The sequence below is a fragment of the Euwallacea fornicatus genome, chromosome 16 (assembly GCF_040115645.1).
Source record: "Euwallacea fornicatus isolate EFF26 chromosome 16, ASM4011564v1, whole genome shotgun sequence".
NCBI classification, from domain to species: domain Eukaryota; kingdom Metazoa; phylum Arthropoda; class Insecta; order Coleoptera; family Curculionidae; genus Euwallacea; species Euwallacea fornicatus.
The window spans coordinates 3,648,615-3,661,195 of NC_089556.1; the positions used below are offsets into that span (position 1 = coordinate 3,648,615).

At 35.9% G+C, this 12,581-nt stretch overlaps 1 protein-coding gene and 1 long non-coding RNA gene across 2 annotated transcripts in view; one reads left to right on the forward strand and one right to left on the reverse strand.

Annotated features, from left to right (window-relative positions):
• Positions 1-2: 2 nt before the first annotated feature.
• LOC136343918 (uncharacterized) lies at positions 3-4,032 on the reverse strand. Its single transcript, XR_010732876.1, has 3 exons — positions 3,800-4,032; positions 2,732-2,866; positions 3-238 (listed from the first exon to the last, which is right to left on the reverse strand). It is a non-coding gene; the product is annotated as an uncharacterized lncRNA (long non-coding RNA).
• Positions 4,033-5,915: 1,883 nt separating this feature from the next.
• Positions 5,916-12,581, forward strand: part of LOC136343893 (kinesin-like protein CG14535) — a 130,410-nt gene continuing 123,744 nt past the window's right edge. Inside the window, exon 1 of the mRNA XM_066290887.1 lies at positions 5,916-6,283. The gene's annotated coding sequence lies outside the window, so the exon portion shown is untranslated. The remainder of the gene's footprint in view (positions 6,284-12,581) is intronic.

The window sequence follows — 12,581 nt, forward strand, 5'->3', positions numbered from 1 at the left end:
GTTTTTCTTATTGTAGGATTTGAGCATAGTTGAATATAAGTAGAAAATCTTAGAAAATTACAAGAAATAAATCATGAAGCAGGCGAAAAAAAGGTAATTACACATTTTAAATTAAAGATCTCTGAAAATATTGACGATTCAGAAGGATTTTTTTTTTGGACTTGCATTGGGCAGATTTTCAATGGTGATTTCGAAAGGCTTAAAGTCTGTTTATTCAGAGCAGTTGAAACTTCAGAAACTAAAAAAAAAAAGAAAAATTTCTGAGATTAATTTATTTTTTTAACGTTCGAATACTCAAACTAGATTGCAAAAGAAAGTGCTCTTGAAGAATAAATAAAATTATACATGAAAAAATAATTTTAAAAATCATCGCGATTTTCTTCCCGCACTTTATGAACCAGTTATTTTTTTTGCTTCAAGGCATTATGTTTTTTCTAATTTGGCCTTGCCTGTTTTTACTAATTTTGTTGATGGTACCACTCGGTTTTCCCCGTCTATCAACATGACTGTTATGTATGCGCTTCAGTACAGAATTAGCCGCTAAAAATTAAAGCCATCTCCCACCAAATGGTTTCGTTAACAACCGAATTACTTAAAGGTTGTAACAAATATTTGCCAGTTACTAAGCGACCAAATTTCAAACCCAATTCATCGTGCGATTTGGTTCTTTTTTTGTTAGCCGCTGAGCACCCTCCTTTCATGCAGAAATTACTGTTTCTTCAAGATATGGCTAGTCTGCAAAATAATTAATTTTTGTTCATAAACTGAGTTTTAATATTTCAGACGAGAATATTTTTTGAGATACCCGGATTATTAAAAGACGGATTCCTAGCTTCGCTATCAGTAAAGCTGGACTGCTGCCGATTTACCATTGTGAAGAAAAGCATTAAACATTACATTTATATAGAAAAGTTAGCGAACTCAAAGTCATATTTATTTGAAATTAAATCACATTTTCGTAATATTTACGCCTTTGAAACGCACCATTTTTTTCTCATTACAGATCGGTGTACTCAATTTCTAACAAAAACATAAACCAACCAAAGGTGTTCTCTTTAGATTCTTCTGGAGGTGCCTTCCTCAAAAATGAGATCTTACCTTACGCAAATGCGTAAGTTACTTGGCTAGCGACAAGAATAGGTTCCTCACAAGTAGTCGTTCACTGACAATCATTATACTTGTATGTTCATATGAAGACGTGGAGCAACACGGAAATCAGTGACATTTTAAAGAAATCTTCCAAACCTCTACATAAACCTTCGCGTGAATAATTGCTAGGCGGGTAACTTGAACCTTGCTAGAAAGTCATAAATTGAAGCCGTTGAAAAGCTTGTAAGACCGTTTCGGTCGGTGACATGTGACATGTTATACGTGCACTCCTGAGGATTATCTTGTATTACATGCACCCGATTCCCCTAAATTAATCGCCCCAACTTTGTCTGCATCGACTACATAAATTAACTTCGAGGGTTATTTTGGTAACCTTTCGAGTAAACACGGGCGCTGAACGATGGAAAGAAATTCCTATGATGTTTTTTTAGACCTACTTACATTTCGCCTAAGCCACACATTCCTTCTCAGTTTGTATACCTCTTTGGGGTATTAAAAATCCCCGCAGCAGCTCTCTAATTTCGAAAGTAGCGCTCCGTATAAAAGAAGGGACATATTTAGCATACCGGTGGCAAACAGCCCGATTTTGCATTGTGTTTCCTTGAATAGGTTCTCGAGCGCTTCGTATGAATATCCTGCGTCAGGTCCTCGAAAAACCCTTTTCCAAGTGAACATTTTTAATTCGCACCCCCTGGCTAAAGAGGGTAATAAGTGGGCGAGAGGAATGGCCTCCAATGCGCTCGAATTTGAAGGTCTGTTATGATTTTATTTACGCTTGAAATTCTTCCAAAGGAACTCCGAAAAGTAATAACCAGCATTAAATATTGATGTTGGTCGTATGCATTAAAGGCGTCAAAAAAACCCACTCTATATGCAGAGTAATTTTCCCATCATTTCTATCACAGCGATAGTAATTTGCAGCAAAGTTGCTACGCATGTTACCAAATTAACAAAAAGCCATGAAATCAGACAAACAAAAAAAATCGATGCCCCTAATGGCGAACATCTGCTTTTATCATGTTCGTTAGGTCATTCAAACGATTTTCCCCATTATCCGAAGAAATGCCCACTAATAATCTCCGGACGGACAAAAAGGTCTAATGACTGTCATCGACCGGTCTTAATCCGAAGGAAACATGACATAATAGACATAATAAACGCAGAGATTCCTACATGGCATCAAAGCCTTCAGACCATCAAATTATGGGTACGGACCCATTGTTAGACACGGTGTTTTACATAATCCCAGCTCGTGGTCTTGGAATCATGAGGGTCGAATGTAAAGTTTAGCTACGGGCCCTTGATTGCGCACATGTCCGTATTATTTTTAAAACAATATTATTTAATAACTTTTTGATAAATAATCTTAATTGGGTTTGCACAGATTAATAAGAATAATTATTTCTATCTAACACAGACAAATCCGCTTTAAAATGGATATTTATCGTAAAATAAAACGAATTTTATACTATTCGTGTCTCCGATTAATTTCAGTGTAATAAACGAACTTTCAGCCAAAAAACAAACAGCCCTTTAATTAAAATAGATTATACGCAGCGCATTAATTTGAATACGAAATTTGAGAGGATTTACACAATCTGCGAATTTCAACAATTTTTACCTGTATGGAGCGATATTCATTTACAGTTTTACGGTTATCGACTCGTGCAAGCGATCTCTAATATTCCATTAAAATGGAAAGGTCCGGGAAGTGGTGTAATAGTGAACGTGCGAGCCCTTGAGAAGATCTCAAATCCTGGAAGAATGAAGGAGTATGGAAAATATGTCCAGGGGTAATGGGTAGTCTGGTAATGATGAGTAGGTGCTGAAGTTGGTTTTTATTGTTCTAATCTTGGATATTGTTGTAATATCTGCTATAATAACTTATTTTGAAAGCTTGATGTCAACATCTGTACCTACTGAGAACTGAATTTTGGAACTTTACTATTTCTCCCTATTGGGAAAAGGAAAGATTGCAATAGTTCGATAAATGAAATTAAAGTTAAAGAGAAACAAAGTCTCACAACGCCTCTTGTGAGCCTCTTACCAGAAAATTAGAAATACTTAAAGACGCTTCGATTCAACAATAATTGATATTTTCACGTCAAAGGCCGCAAGGAGCCGGAGCCATATAAATTAAATTTTTTCCATAATGATTGAGTTCTTAGTACAACTTGTAAAACCTGCAGTCGGGATATTTGAAATTTCGAACGTTACTGGCTACAAATGATTATTGTGGGTTTAGGGCACATGTTAATTGTTTGAGGCGACGTGTTTATAATTCAATTTTTGATAAAACAGTTACAAAATCAAATTTTATAAACCATCAAACTTTTTTTAACTTTCTTAGCAGGTATATCAACCTAGTCGAACGTTTGAGAAGTGCATTTAATGTTAAAACGATTTTTAAAACATAAAATATATTAAACAAAACCAAATGAGCACACCAAAAATGTCACGAATAAAATTCTTGCCAATGTGAGGAATTTTATATTTGTGAAACCGCCAGATTTAAAAAGAAAATAATTAAGGAACACCAAAATTTGCGAACTTCAATCAGTTTTACAATCAGATCGTCCTCGTTGACCTCCAGACGAGAAAACTATTGTTTGATCCCTCTTTGGTGTTTTGATTTCAACTCAAGAACTAACAGTTAAGACCTCTAATTGAAACCACAAACACATCCTACCTTGATCTACCCCCATCGCCTCATCCTTTGTGTAAGGCCGTCCAACAATGTTTCTCGTCACTCACAGTAAACAAGCACTTTCACGCACTAAGTCACAGATACATACATTAATGGCGTACCTCAGGAGTCTTTAAAACAAGAAATATTTCCGATTATCCCGAATCCCCAATTATCCCGTATACCCGATTATCCCGATTATTAGTGCAGTCCGCACTACGAACATCTCTTTTGTCGCCGCGTTAACATTCGATTGACTCATCTACGAAGTGATATCGGTACGAAAACATGCAAAAAATTTACAACCTGCCTTTTGTAAAGGTACACCTCATCGGTCTAAAAAACGATTCTCGATAGGAAATAACATGGAACATTTCCATGTTTAGTAAAATGGGAACAAACTTGCGAATTAAAGGGTGTAGTTTTACTATGAAATATACCTATTTTTCGTCTTTCGGGTATTTGAAAAATACTGACATTCTTGTTATATGTACGTCGTGCAGTTCTGAAACAGAATGACGTAGATGGAGCACATTCTCTTGGTTTAGAATAAGCCCCTTGTCTATAATGTGGCACTATCCAAGAACGTCCTTTTCATTCAAAGTATCTCCCCTCGAGGCCGTGACCCCCTACCCCTATATTTCCCTTCCCCATGCCAAAGCACCATCTTTTTTAGATGGAGAAAAATTAAAAATAGAGTACCCAACTCTACAGTTTTTTAGCACTATGGTGATTAGCACCAACAGTGTCGGCACGATATTTCACGCTCGTGTGGTAAGAGTAGATTTTTTAGCTTGTTATCAAAGCGCCAACAGGATTTGGTGTATAAGCGAGTGTTGCATGACTTTTATTCGAAAAATTTACATGTTTTTTTTACCAAATTATCACCTATAATTTCTGATCTTTCTGGTCTGTGAAATACCGCGGCGGCCCATGTGAAAGAGAAATGTTCGGGTTTTGTCGTGATGTCTGCGTGAAGTCGATCTGATGACTGGATCCAGAGCAGTGTGGCGTAGAAAATTCGAAGAAAATAAATTTCTAAAATTTTATTTCGTTATGCCGCTCTAAATTTTGCAAATATCCGTTAATTGCAATGAATCTCGGAGGACCGACACGGGGGGGTATTTATTGCTGTATAGCTGAGAATTGAAAATTGGGACACCCAGAGTATTATTAGACATTGAAAAAAACTGCGACATGCAGGTGCTTCAAAAATTTATAGAACACGTCTGCAATCTCTTTCCACTCTTTTAAATTCAAAGTTAATTAACATATTGACATGAAATTTTGAGGTATGAATGTTACAGGACATATACTATTTTTGATATAAATGAAAAAAAATAAACTGGATGCCGTTTTGATTTTTTTTTAATAGTCATTTGACGCCTGACTCTGAAGTGTTAACAGTTCGCTGCAGGTTCTCAAATTTTCATAATTTAACAATTACGCTCTTCTAACTGCGGATTTTTTAAAATGCTAATGATGGGGAAAATCGAGGCAATTTCACAGATGTCAGTTTTCTTGGAGTTTACAGACTATAACTCCATGCAAAAAACCGCATTTAAAAAGCTGCTTCCACTGCATGGCACAGAGAATTCTGTGGGTTGATTATGTTTATTTGAGAGTTAAAGTTTCTGTAATGAAACTAAAAAATTGCGGTCAACAGTAGCTGCCCGATTTAATGCACATTCCAGTTCATATCACAGCATTTTCCACGACTTCTGTCAAAACTCAATAAAAATATAATAAATTATTCGTTAAATCGTCCATTTCTACCGCCTTTAAGGAAGAGATTTATGATATTTGAGTTGGCAGTAAATGCTGCCAAGATCAAGGAGCAATCTTCAAAAAACGGTATCGAAAGAGCATCATTTCAATACTGTTTTGAGGTCATAACAGCGCAGTAAACCTGTCATTTCGATTGCGAAGTATAACGGAATAAAAAACACATTTTTGAGCCGAAATTTTTAAGTTCCAACGCAGCCCCAGCAAACAATGATATAAGTGGCCCCATAACGATAATTATTAATTAATCCACATGCGTCTGCTCGCAAATGCCCTATTTACTCTTAAGGCCCCTGTACATTAAATAGTGCGCCGGTTCTGTCGTCTTTGCCGGCATGGCCATGGAGGCTGATCGCAACGCGGATTCAAACCGTCCTCAGCGGTTCTGACGCGAACACCATTATCGATATTGATATCGACGTGATCGTATTGGCGATCTTTTCGAATTTTGTCAGTTGCGCATCGCAAAACATGCAGATGTTTTTTTTTTCCGGAAAAAGTTCCACTTGCATGGCTTCCAGGTATGCGAGGTAGTCTAAGATTTTTGATGATAAAAGTGAATTGTGCCGACGAGATGTTGGACATCTGGACTTGAATAACTGGAATGTGGAATGGTCAGTGCGAAGTTGCGGTTGTTACTGATGACAAACTGATGAGTTGCGGGTGAAGTGAAACTATGAACAAAAAGAGCTGAGGATTTTGGTAAGTTTCACAAAGAAGTTTTGTTGTTTTGTCGGTTGTTTGCAAACAATGCTGTGTAAAGTTTCAGTCAAGACATGTAATATGTTTTATAGCTTTGTTCACAATTTTAAAAAACCTTTGTTATCTTCATGAAAGGTCTTACAGGGTAATTACGTTGCTACATTAAGGACTAATAAATCAAAGTACTAGCAACTTTATCTGCCAGATCATTTTCATTAAATCCATGAAAGTGACCAATGGTTTTCGTTTATCTCGTCTTTTCTACAAAAACTAATAATTACCTAGACTTTGATTTTTCGGTACTAAAAGTCGTCGAGCCGTATTTATACAATTACTTAACGCATCGTATAGAACTGACCAATAGTTTCCGGTTCTTTCATCGTCTTGACGAAAACTGCCAACCTATCTAGACTTTGATTTTTCGGCACTAACACTTATCAAATCTGATTTATACATTTATCCAACGTAACGTAAGAGGCTACACGTTGTACAACTTTCTTAAGGACCGCTTACGTTATTTACGTAAATGTATATTCTGCCCAGTATGTTGTTTGAACTGGTTTAACTTTTTTACAATTGTGCAATGCTCGAACCTTACCTACCATAAATCTATAGACTTGGTGTCACGTCAAAACGCTGGTAAATTTACCTAGAAGTCAATTTTCATGGAAACCGGTAAATTAAAAAGGAGATTATCCTACCGATAATGTTACTGGGGCTGTATTTTTCCACGGCACAAGGATTTAAGTGCATCTTGCAACAAAGCCTCTCAAAAATTCCCTCTTTCGCAGAACATCCCAACATTGAAGCAATTGTACAAATTAACCTGTGTACTGATTTCAGTCACAGATAGAAGTTAATTGTAAAGCTTCCAGTTCAGATTGTGGTGCCATTTTATACAAAAACGAATAGATGCATTATTTAGAGACCAGTATTTTATTTTAGCAGATGTGAGCTTCGTTGCCACAGCAATGAGCTCGATCTGCCCGCCGTTGTTAAGCTTTGAATAAATTTCACGACTATTTACAAGAACTTCATTCTAGAATAGTTACAGATTCCAATTCGATTGTACAATCACTTTTATGTTCCATTTTCAAAATGATCTTCTATAAGTTGTCGAATATCTGAAATGTTTTTAATATCTTAGCAGCCATCAAATAGCATTTACTACTGAATTTCTGAGTTTCGCCCCAAGAAGGCTTTCTGATTTAGTTGCTCTTTCGACTTAACGTCGATCGAAGTAGGAGATTTTATATGTTGACCTCAAGTGTCGCAAATAAACCTTGTGGGCCGCTGCCTCTATTTCTGAAAGGTCACTTCTGAAAGGTCATCTAAGAATCACCTTTATTGTTATTATTAGAATATATATATTTTTAAGTTATTGCTGGCTTCGCCATCGATTTCCTTGTTAATATCCAAGAGCCGCTTCTCTCCTAAAAGCTGGAATTTTGTTAATTTTTTTACGTGACAACTGGAAGTTTTAAAATCAATTATCGCCTTTAGGACATCTGGAGGTCATACATATATTGCAGATTGTTGAAACACCTTGTATAACGTCTCGCCAATTTAAGCGATATCATCCAATTCCTCAACTTCAAGAACCGGCCTTCGTAATATCTGGAATAATAGCATATTTCAGAATGCTCGGATAGAGCTATATACAGCTGAATAGCGCTGAATCGAAGTCGTAAAACTTTGTGTTAAAATACATAAAACTATGGCGAATGCAACTCTACTACGTAGTTGATTGTAGTTGAGAAAGCTGACTGAAATCAAATGGCCGAACTCGAGAAGTAAAGTTTCTGGTTGTCACCTTCAGCTACTCGTTGACATGACGAAACTGGATTTTTGACTCATAAGCATTTTTATGTCCTGCAGATAAGTTTTATTACTGCACTGGGTATTTCAGATTGAGATGAAAATATACGATTCCTTAAAAGTTGGGTCTTCATGGTAGACAACCTAGGCATGATAGGTACTTAAGTATGGGAATTTATGCTGCAAATCAAATCCCATAATATATGTCAGTAAGTTTAAAGAGCAGAAATCCCGCGCTGGTACTAAAGCACCGAAGAAATAACAACCATTCCATAAATGGACGCGAACCGGCCAGGCAATGGTCTATCTGACCGGGTGCCCAGCGGCCATTATTTTAAATGGCGAAGCCCAAGATATCCGAGAAATAAAACCCAACAAACAACAAAAATACAAAAAGCGCTCAAATAACTGAAACATTGGTGGACATTGCAGGCTCGGTGCGTTCGATACAACGCGCTATTGCCAAGTATCCGGAACTACAGAATAACTAGCTACCAACATTACCCAAACTCTCTTTAGACCTGAAAGATCGAGTCTTAATTGCTGTCCGGTTAAAGCGGGAAAACGTGTTATCCTGAATACGTCAGGGTCATCATCATCATCAGGAAAACATTAGAGGAACGCATTTGAAATCTCAGGCGGATAAACTTCAGAGATTCATCAAAGACATAAAATTTCCACCAGACTTTAGAAGTGGCTTAAGAATAGAGAGAACGGCTCTGGATTCTATTAATTCTAACCGAGCTCTTGCTGTTAATCTACAGAAACTTCGGAGAATTGTTAAGAAATTCAATTTCTTTTATCCGGTGTTCATAATCATAAGCTCTATAGTCACTATACAATCAATTAGTCACACTGATCGTTTTAAGATTTCCACGAGAATAAAGTTTCAATTCCTCATAACAAATCTCGAAATACGCATATCATCATTTGACGCCTCAACTCTATACCAAGACGGAAGATATGACTTCCATTGCAGATACTGCTTGAAGAGAAGTTTCCATGCAGCCGCGTCATTACAAAATTCTTTTCTCATTTTAATTACGAACACAAACTGAATAAATTATCATACTTTATCTGGTTAAACAATCGAGACAACCAATCTACGAGTACTTTGTTCGGCTAGTCCTCGGTGTCATGAGCATTAGTGCTTGGTGACTTATATGATCAATTGTCCGATTGATATCAATTCAATGACCATCATTCAATCTCAAAATTTCTATATATCCAAAGGTAAGCCTATGTCGTAAAAAGGAAAACTCTTGTTCAACACAGTAAAATTATAGCGAGGAAACTCGTAGAGTTTGCTTAACACCTGTTCTTGGGCAAGAATGTTGTGAAATACCACTGAAAATCTTTCATAAACGAATGAAATGACAAGTTCTATTGTATTTTTTGACACGATTAAGGAGAGAACAGGATCGGACTTTGACGACAATTCTAAACAACTAGGGGAATATTCCTAGGTCTACTTGAGGTAATTCTGTTCGAAGTGTACATATAGAATGACAAAGTTGCATACTTGCTGTCTGGGGTCAAAATTTGGGCTGACGTTCGCTTCAAAAAAGCCCTATAATGATTTTGTAATTTTTTAAAATGTATTATGAATTCTATAAGCTTCTTCAAAGCCCCAATCAAACTGCAAGAAATTCATGGTGGTCGACGCTCTCAAGCCTCACTTCATGCACGAATATGCAAGGTGATTTCAAAGTTGGAGTTATGGTTTCACTAATGAAGAGAGCTTCAAAAAATAAGATTTTTTGCTTTGGCGCTTTTTCAAAATATCAACATTAACGGAGATAGGGGGTGTCAAAATTTTGTTAAAAAAATAAAATTTATTAATAATTGCCAAACCACTGGAGATAATTAAACAAAATTTTGTAGGTGGAAGCGATAGTCAAATTGCATTGGAACTATCACTTCGATGAGTATTACCAAAAAACAAGTTTAAACAATTTTTAAGTTTTGCCTAAATTTCTAAATAACATCTGAACTTACTTTTAAAAAATATGAAAATAAAAATCAATTTTTTTTTAATTCGATAATAATTTGTATTTTTAGGAAAATCAGTAGCGCGCCATTTTTTTTCAAAAATATTAAACAACTTTTTTATACGCGCGCCATTGGTAAACTCAAAAATAATTTTATTGATTAAAAAATCTCCGTCCCACGTAGTTATTGACATCTATAAAATTTTGTTTAATTATCTCCAGTGGTTTGGGAATTATTAATACATTTGATTTTTATAATTAAAACTGACGCCCTGTGTCTCCGTTGATGTTGATGTTTCGAAAAAAACACCAAACGAAACAAATCTCGTTTTTTGAAGCTCTAATGGCCGGTTAGCCATTAGAGCTTCAAAACGTTGAAATCACCTTGTATGAAATGCATGTCGTATCGACAAACTTGAATGTCTGTTGTACCTCAGAATTTTATCCCAGAAATGTGAGATATTGCACCACATATACATTTCTGTGTTGACGGTGCTAAATGCCGAATTCCCAACATTTGCCCTGACATACGTATGAAAAGAATGAAAGATGAGAAATGAGGTCGCTTTAAAATTTTATAATACAGTGACATTGTCTGAGCGAGAACCCCGTTGTGAGTTTAAAGGCCTCATGGATATCTGCACCCATTTTGATTTTAATAACGAAAAAGGCATTGGAGACAGTTCAGAACGTATTGGACCCTAAGACACAGGGATGTTTTGAAACAGGTGTTCTATCATCGTCTGACTTTAAACAAATCTAAATTACACCGTTGCAATGTCATGACAATTCGATATAAAACTCCTTTAGACCTTAGACTTCGAACATATACAGAGTGTCTCTAACCAGGAAGCTAATACATTAACCACAATTTTTATGAGCGTAAGCAAATCTAGGGGTAGGAATTTGGATATTGACATTTCTTAAAGTTTTAAGATATACAGGGTGGTAAATTTAAACTTGATTTTTTTTCCTCGTAGTTCCTACAATTTTTATGATTAAGTTGAAATTAAACAGATGCACTAGTCTTCAGAATTTTGGCGATCAGGTTTTAATCGTTGCTTGAATCTAAAAGGTAATATTCTTGGGGGGTCAAGGCCCTTTCCACCACCCCAAACTTTTTTGCTATGCACCGGCCGCTATGTTAGGGAAATTCGAATTCTCTGTTTAATTTTAAATATTTTGCGTAATTCACGTTTTGCCGAATCTGTAATCGTTTTCAAGCTATTTGCGAATTGCAATGCACGATTTTTTCGGTTTAATAAACTTGAGGTCTCCGCGTTTTTTATGTTTTTTTTCGCAAATAGCTCGAAAATGGTTTTGTTGTGAGACGAAAAAGTTTCTAAATTGAATGAGTTGAAATGTCAGAAGCTCAGCGGGACCGGCTTGCCATAAAAACATTTCAGATGGTAAAAAATAAAATGCGGTCCCAGCCAGAAAAAATATCACCTAATATGTAGATGTAAGAAAAAAAAATTTAGAGGTCTGTTCGTTTAAACACCTTTATGGTAAACTCCAACGAGTTCAAAAATTTTCGATAATTCAAATTAAAATTTTGCAAACTGTAAGAGGTGTGAGGAAATAAAAAAAAACTGAATTTAATCACTACATATGTTTCGATTTTTTTTTTTATTTTGAAGCAAACGGCTCGAATTTGTCACCTTGTGACTTTTTATATTCAAAAAATCTTTAGTTAGCGTATTGGCCTCCTATTTCGGCACATCCTGTATAATCATATAAAGTTAATTGAACCGCGGCACTTTGATCCAGTCGAATCAAAACCACGCCAATAAAACCAGAAACTATCAGGTGAATTGATAATTATCTCGTTTATTTGGGTCGCTCTTATAATCTCATAGTACGCCAAAGTAAACAAAATTCCTGCTTTCGTTGCTTCCAGCGGGTGCGCGAAGCAAGAGGTAGGTGCAGTCAAATTATCAAGGAGGTATTTCCGGCGTCTAAATTCCGTTTTTATGATAAATATACGTTTTGACAATACCTCGTTTTTTGGATGTGGTAGTGTGATGGTCTGGATAGGTAAAAAATTATTTGGAAATAGGAATTGATTTCATCAACACCTCCCTGGTACGTTCACTCAATTAATAATTTTATGGTTGTCCTTTTTTAGACATTTGGATTATAGATTTGTTTTGTTGTCACCGCACTATTAACATCCCTTTTACTTAAAATGATGAAATTTCATTACTTATTTTCTTGAAAAGTGAGTTGAGTCATTTTACAATTTAACATACATTATTTGTGTTATGCTGATATTATATAGCGCATAGCGTCTAACATAATTCAGAAATGTTGTATAGAAAGTTAAAAATGTATGAACTCGCGGTGTCATATGCTATGTATAGGTTATTCATAGCAATGCGCTATATGAACGGCAGCACGTATAATCATAAAGCCAAATTTCTATTATGTCATGCGTTATGCGCTGCACATATAAACTCAGCTTTATTTTAGGGTTATTTTGTCATTTT